Here is a 7,537-nt window from a genome sequence, read left to right as displayed (position 1 = left end):
GCCTTCTGGTTTCCCCCAGTTCGATGTGCGCATGTGCAGGAGTGGGGAGAGAAACGTGTCGCGCATGTGCGCCACTCGTATAAGCTAGCGGGGAAGTCTCAAGGAGCGAATGCTTGGCTGCTTCAGAATGCGCATGGGCAGGGGGCGGGGCCTTCTACTGAGACAAGAAGGTCCCGGATGTCGCTTGAAGACGGTTGACCCCAAATGACCTCGATTTCCTCAATGTCACATGGGTTCCAATACAGCCGTGGCCTCCGTGACCTCAAGGGCGATGTGGCCCCCTGATCCAGGGCTGAGACAGGGGTGGCTGGGTGAGGGCAGAACGACGCTTCTGAGCTTAAAAAAAATGTATACAATATATTAAATGTAAAACGCACACTTACTTAAATATACCCATAGTTTAATGGGCACAATAAGAACAAAAACTGCTATATAAATGTTGAATCTTTCATTTTAAAAATAAAGCCACATTTCTATGTTGTTTCTCCCCCAACAAGGTATACCTTTATTTTCTTCTGTTCATACATATTCTCCCTTCTCCACCCCTGCAGCTTCCTCTCCCAAAATAAGAATTCACACGAAACAAATGCATATAATATTTTCAGAAAGTGTATTATTTTCAACTGAAAGATGTTTGTAAGAGGAGATTAGGACTGCACTCTCAAGCGTATATATTTAAAAGTAAACCCCACTGAATACAGAGAAACTTCTGAGTAAATATGCATCAGATAGAACTGTACATTATGGTTTAAGTTGTCTCTGAGGTGCAACTTCCAAATACCCCCCATTGTCCTTCCCTCCCTGAAGAACAATTCACATTGTGACTCCTTATTCTGACATTCTGGACAGCTGGCATGCTAGCTGAATCTGCCAGCTTGTACTTTGGTCTAGACTAGAGAATCTTCCCAGACCCCCACATAAACCATACTTTTCCCTATGACCCCAGGAAGTGGGAAGGCTTTTGTTCTCTGCTTAAGGACTTAAAAAAAGAAGAAAAAACTGCAAGTGGTTTACAGAACAAATCCTGGGATTGAACCCGGCACCTTCTGAATGCCAAACAGGTGTTCTACCGCGGAGCTATAGCCCCACCCAGGCCATAGGTCAGTGGTATTCAGAGGTATACTACCTCTGATATGAGATAATATATAGCCATATTATCCTCCATGAATTTGTCTAATTGCCTTTTAAAGCCATCCTGGTTGGCAGCCATCACAATAGCTTGTGGCAGTGAATTCCACAGTTTAACAATGTGCTCTCTGAAGAAGTACTTTTGGGGGGTTGTTCTGATTCTCCCACCATTCAGCTTCATGGAATGATCCCGTGGTTCTAGTATTATGGGAGAGGGGGAAAAGCTCTCTGTATCCACTTTCTCCACACCATATATTATTTTACACACCTCTATCATGTCCTCCCCACCCTTACCTTCTTTCTAAGTGGAAGAGCCCCAAACACTGTACTCCTTCCTTGCAGGGGAAAGAAAGTCTTACTGAGTTTGGTAAGATTTATTGCAAAATAAGTATGAATAGGCTTGCTGCCTTCTTGGGACTTCATCCAAGCTTTGCTGATTTTGACTTCCTAAAAATGACAGTTTCTACCATCTGATGCAGAAAATTAGACAAAGGAACTTCACGTTTCTTGTGTTCGCAGGGATAAGGCAGTGGTCTTGGTATCGGCTCATTCAAGTTCTCCGTCCAGCACTTGGGACGTTTTTGGCCTATTAGAGTACAGCGGTGCTTTAGATCCCATCAACTATCACACCACACATAGAGGCGCGCGCGCACAAACACACACACAGAGCTTAACAAAGCCTTCTCTGTGCTGCCTTAGCCCTTAGTGTTGGTCAGGTGGCATTGTCTGAGATGGGCACACTTCATGCCTTACTTCAGCATAATATAGTATTATTTAAAAAGTAGGAAGGTGACTCTAAGAATCACTGCCTTCCATCTCACTTCCTGTTTTATAATACTCCATAGTATATAGTTGCAAGCAAAGGTAGCTATTTCCTGACCCCCATTCTGATCTCATTTACCACCTCTGGGACATCATCCTATATATACTAATAGCAAATTCACCCCTCAAGTATGGATCTTAATGCAGTCAAAGTGGCAACAGGAAGTATCAGAAGGCTTAGGGAAACCCCAGGATTTGTGAAAATACATACATGATTGAGTTGATTGCTTTATTGTATTATATATTTCTGATGGACTGCAAGGAGGTCAAATCAGTCAGTCCTAAAGGAAATCAACCCTGAGTGCTCACTGGAAGGACAGATATTGACGCTGAAGCTCAAATATTTTGGCCACCTAATGCGAAGAGAAAACTCTCTGGAAAAGACCCTGATGCTGGGAAAGACTGAAGGCAAAAGAAGAAGGGGATGGCAGAATATGAGATGGCTAGATAGCATCACTGATGCAATGAATATGAACTTGAGCACGCTCCGGGAGAGAGCGCAGGACAGGAAGGCCTGGCGTGCTATGGTCCATGGGGTCACGAAGAGTCGGACACGACTGAACAACAACAACAATGTTGCCTATGTGTTGTATATAGGTTGTTAGCTGCCTTGGACTCTTTGTGGGGAAGGATGAGATATAAATTACATATATATGCAACAGAGTAATTTCAAAATATATTTAGTGCTCAGTGTTTCAGTTTCTGCCCACATCAGTAGCTGTGCTGTTAAATGGATACCAAGAGTGGCAGTTTCCACCTCTCTCTCAGGACCCAAAACAGCCAAATGAGGACTGAGCATGCTTAGTGGCCACAGAACACTGAGTGTCATTAGGAAGGAGGTAATAGAAAATCAGGGTTGGGAGAGACTGGAATGGAATCTCCTGGAAAAGGGCATGGCTGGCTGGTACTCCAGACAGCAATGTTTAGTTGAAAGTCCCATACTTTCCTTAGACTGCTACATATTAGCCTGTGCAGCATGAACACATGGTGTGGAGGGTTACCCCAACTGATCTTGTCTGATCTCAGAAGCTAAGCAGGGTCAGCCCTGGTTAGTACTTGGATGGGATTCCACCTGGGAATCAGTTTTCCTGCAGTGAGCAGGGAGTTGGACTTGATGGTCTTCTTGTAGCCCTCTCCCAGATTAAATCAAAGAATAAAGATCAGCCCTCCTTATTCTTTGTTAACCCTTTTTAGTACCAGATTAACAGTCTTGTAGGCCCCTTCCATCCCTATAATTCGATGATTCTATGAACACCCTGACGACACAGATATGGGATCTATGGAGAGGGAAGAGGCTGAAGGAGATTGGGGGTCTACTTGGGTGAACCCCAGAGGGAAAAATAGCCCAGCCATGGAGGCAGTGGGTGATCATGTCTTCCTAGCAGCAGGCCCAGGAGGGGAGCAGCATAAGGCTACAGGCAGTGGAGCCCAAGGTACTCACCAAGCCAGAAGCTGGGACTATAGCAGGGGATAGGCAACATGATGCCCATGGGCAGCAATGCAGCCTGGGACACCTTTCTTGGTGCCCCTCACTTAAAAAAAAAAAAAGTAGTACATTTTCTTACTGGCAGCTGGGATTGCTGTGAAATAGGTTTCTGTTGGTGCTAAAAATTGTGGGGTCAAAGGAGTTGTTTAGTGGGTTGAGTCTGAGACCCTACTTTTGCCTTGTACTCAGTCTTTTGGACAGGTTACTTGCCTTTTGCCATGCCTCCCATTGCAGCCATTTTGTGCTAGTGCCCACAGGTTTCTCAAATTACCAAATGTGCCCACGGCCCCAAAAGGTTGCCTAACCCTAGACTATAGCTTGGCTGGAAACAGAAGCATACTTGTTAGTGAATTCCTAGTCAGGAGAAGGATGTGGGGAGTGGAACAAGAAATGGGAATGGCTTGATTGGCTTCTTCTAAGAGACAGAAGGAGAGAGAAGCTGAAGAACAAGGATGGGGAATGTGCAACCTTCCAGATGTTGGACTACAGTTCCCATCATCCTTCACCATTGGTTATGCTGATTAGGGCTAATGAGGGTTGCAGTCCAACAACATAAGGAGGGCCACACGTTTTCCAGACCTACTAAAGAGGAAGGGAAAGCTGAGCAGTAAGAGGAGGATGTTTATCCACTTTCTTTCGGAGGCTTCATAGAAATGATTGGGGTGGAAGGGAGGTCCTACTAGGGATCTGTTTTACAACTTCTTTAATGTTTTTAAATGTTCTTAATGTTTTTTAATTATTATTTTTATCTTGTTATGTTTTAATGTAAACTGCTTAGGAATTTTAATATATTAAGCGGTATAGAAGTATTGTAAATAAAGATATAAAAATTCACACTCATCATTCCATGACTCAGTACTGATTGGGCTCTTTTGGGGTGTTTTTATTTGGCCCCTTAGGTTTTCTTTAAAATGTTTTCTGTACATTTGTGAAACACAGGCTACCCCACATCGCCCCACCCCAATACCTCCCTCCTGTTTCTCGGTGGCCCTGTTGTGATTTCATGTTTGTTGGCACTTGTCACCGGATTTTGCTATTAGAAGGGGATTATATTATTTGCTAATTGAGCTAACAATGCGTCAGATGATGTGGCTCTGGCCCATGAAAGCTTATGCTGCAACAAATTTCTTCGTCTATAAGGCAAATACCTTTCTTTTCTCCCAGGTATTTTAAGGTGCAATCTTATTCATATTTAGACAGAAAACAATCCTGCGAGTTCCAGTATTCCCCAGCCAGCACAGGACTTGGGGACTTGGTTTGGGGCTTTTATGGCTGATCTTATATATCTTATCTATTCCTGTCATTTCACATTGTATTTTATTCTTTTAAGTGTTTGTAATCCACCCAGAGAGCATTGTTATTGGGCAGATTAAAAATACAATAAAGATAATGCATCCATATGTACATACGTACATACTACAGCAGCTGGGGGAGAGAGGGGCCATGGCCAAAACATGCAAGGGGCCTGGTGAGCATCCCAGGCAGCACTCACCAACTACTGATGGGGCCTACCCGCACCCCCACTGAGTACTGGCTGAGCTCCTGTCAGCACTCTCACATCATTCAGGGTGTGGCTGCTCTGCAGTTGGTGGTGGAGGTGTCTGCCATCAGGTAGTGGCAATTCCTGGCTGACTGATGGCGGTTTCTGCCCCCTGGCTGGTAGAAGCAGTGGACCTACCTTCTCCTCATCCAGCACTGTCAGCTCCAGCTCCAGTTTTCAGAGGCCCCCTGACCATGGCATCCCTCAATGCCCCCCACCATTCAGTGGGTCTGCCTTCCAACCTCCATTGTCTCCTGCTACTCTTGCTCCTCATCCTCTTTCTCATCGTTGCTACCACTTGCTCGCTCAGCAGGCAGAGAGCCATAGAGCAAAGAGGCCATGGCATCTGCTGCTCCGTCTTGTCACCACTACCATCGCCTGGGCAAAAGGAAGGAGAATGACCAGGTTGCAATGGGGAAGAAGAGGTGCAACTCCAAGGGGATCTTGTTAGTGGGCTCCAGCTGGGGCGTGTGGGCTTGGCAGGTGCCCAACCATGTCTGCTCTTGAAGCCAACCCCGACCCATGTGGTAGCGGTTTTCTTGGGCCTCCCTCCTCCCAGTTCAAGTGTTGGTGCTGGGAAAGGCAACTGGTTTGGAATGGCCTCAGAGATACTGGTAAGGGCCTCTGTTGAGGGGAATGCCGGGGACAGGATGGAGGTGGGGTGGGGTGGAGGTGGGATGGTGCACATCCTCCAGTGGTGGCAGCAGAAAAGGTCATTGGCAGATGTTGAGCACAGCTATGGGTCCCAGCTCACTTCAGCTATTGCTTCTGCGTGTCACACCATGCCCCCTTGCCCTCCCCTGTATGCTGCCAATCATGAACATAAGTCTCCCCAGCTTTCCCCTTAGTAGGAGCATAAGCTCCTAGGCAGCAGGTGAGCACTCCTTGTCGCCACACACTGGTCGAAGGCCAAGTTTTCAGACTTCCACTGTCATCTGAGGCATGTGATGGTGTGCTCATGGACCCTCTGGGTCATTCTGGCTCTCACTTATAGAATGCAGAAGAAGCACATTGGTGGTGTGGCATCGGCATCGCAGAATTGTGCAGATGGGAGTGTTCTCCCCCACTCCCAGGTAGGAGTGGATGCTCAGGAAGGAAGAGTAGCAGCAGGGTGCATGGCTCTCAGTCAAACTGTATCCATCTCTGAGGCTTAGGAGCTTTGGCTACCCACAGATAGCATCCACACCTGGGTACATCCTCCGAAGAGGGAGAATCAATTGCCACCATCCCAATCTATATTAGTCTTCCCCAACCTGGTGCCTTCCAGATGTTTTGAACGACAGCTCCCATCAGCACCAGCCAGCATGGATAGTGGTTGGGGTGATGGGAGTTGTAGTCCAAACATCTGGAGGACACCTTGTTGTGGAAGGCTGATCTATATGACCACCTAGCGGGCCACCTGCCCAGTTAACTCAGAAGCATCCTCTGTCACAGGGGTGGGCAGAAAGTAGATCTGGACCTATTGGTACACCTCTGGATGGTTTGAAGTAGATCAGCTTGTTTAACAATAGCAGCAACGAAATTACTTCCTCTACCACATCACCCTTAATTATAGCGCTGAAATGAAGAAACTGTAAGGTAGCCAGGAATGGATTTTAGTGTGGAAGGACTTTGAGCTCTGTTCAGTACTAGACTAGGCTAGACTGTACTCAAACTAATTCTGAGCTCAGAATTCTTTAATTTTAAGTGCTTGTTTTTGCACCAGGTTCCAGTTGGTGGATCTCAGGGTTCTAGTAAAAAAGGACATAGCTCCTGCAAGCCTGCACACCCTTGTTCTATTAGGCTCCCAAGCTCCCAATTTAGGTCCAGGGCTAATTGGGATGCCCAGTTGTCTTGTTTGGAAACCCTGGTAGCTCGATTCAATGGTTTTAGGAAGTACCTTTGATGTTCTTGGATTCTGTTAGCTAGCTGAACTTGCATTTGATAAGAGCCTGAGCATCAGTGCTACCTATGTTAACTGCCACTCCTCATCTGTGTTTCCAGAAAACTCATGTAGTAACTGGTAAGACTCCAAAAGACTAAAGGAAGGACACATGTAGCAAAGAAACATATTTAAAAGGATTTCAGACCAGTTTCCTGAGAGAGGGGCTGAAGTTCAGTGGTAGAACACCTGCTTTGCATGAAGAGGATCCCAGTATTTCCAGGTAGGGCAGGAAGATCTTCTGCATGAAATTCTGGAGAGCCAGTCAGTATTGACAGTACTGGACTAGACGGACCAATGGTTTGACCCAGTATGCTTACATTCCTATGTTCCTTGACTTCTGCACCTGGATAGATGGGCAAATTAAATGGTAATTTAATCAATTTGTACATAGCTGGCTTCATTACCAATGAATCACTCCAGAACCATCCTGTTCTCCTCCCTTGGCGCCATTTCTTTATGGTAATCACATCCTTTGCTTGGCACTTTGCCTGCCTTCCAGAACCTGGTGCCTGTCATATGTTTTGGATTACAGCTCCCATCAGACCCAGCCAGCATAGCCGAGGAGCAGGAATGCTGGGAGATGTAGTCCAAAATATCCGAAGGGCACCAGGTTGGGGAAGGCTGCTCTATGGGATGC

Source organism: Heloderma suspectum, chromosome 6 (genome assembly GCF_057233095.1).
Source record: "Heloderma suspectum isolate Gila_16-S chromosome 6, 16-S_ref, whole genome shotgun sequence".
In the NCBI taxonomy this organism is placed as follows: Eukaryota; Metazoa; Chordata; class Lepidosauria; order Squamata; family Helodermatidae; genus Heloderma; species Heloderma suspectum.
This window is presented reverse-complemented; position numbering follows the sequence as displayed.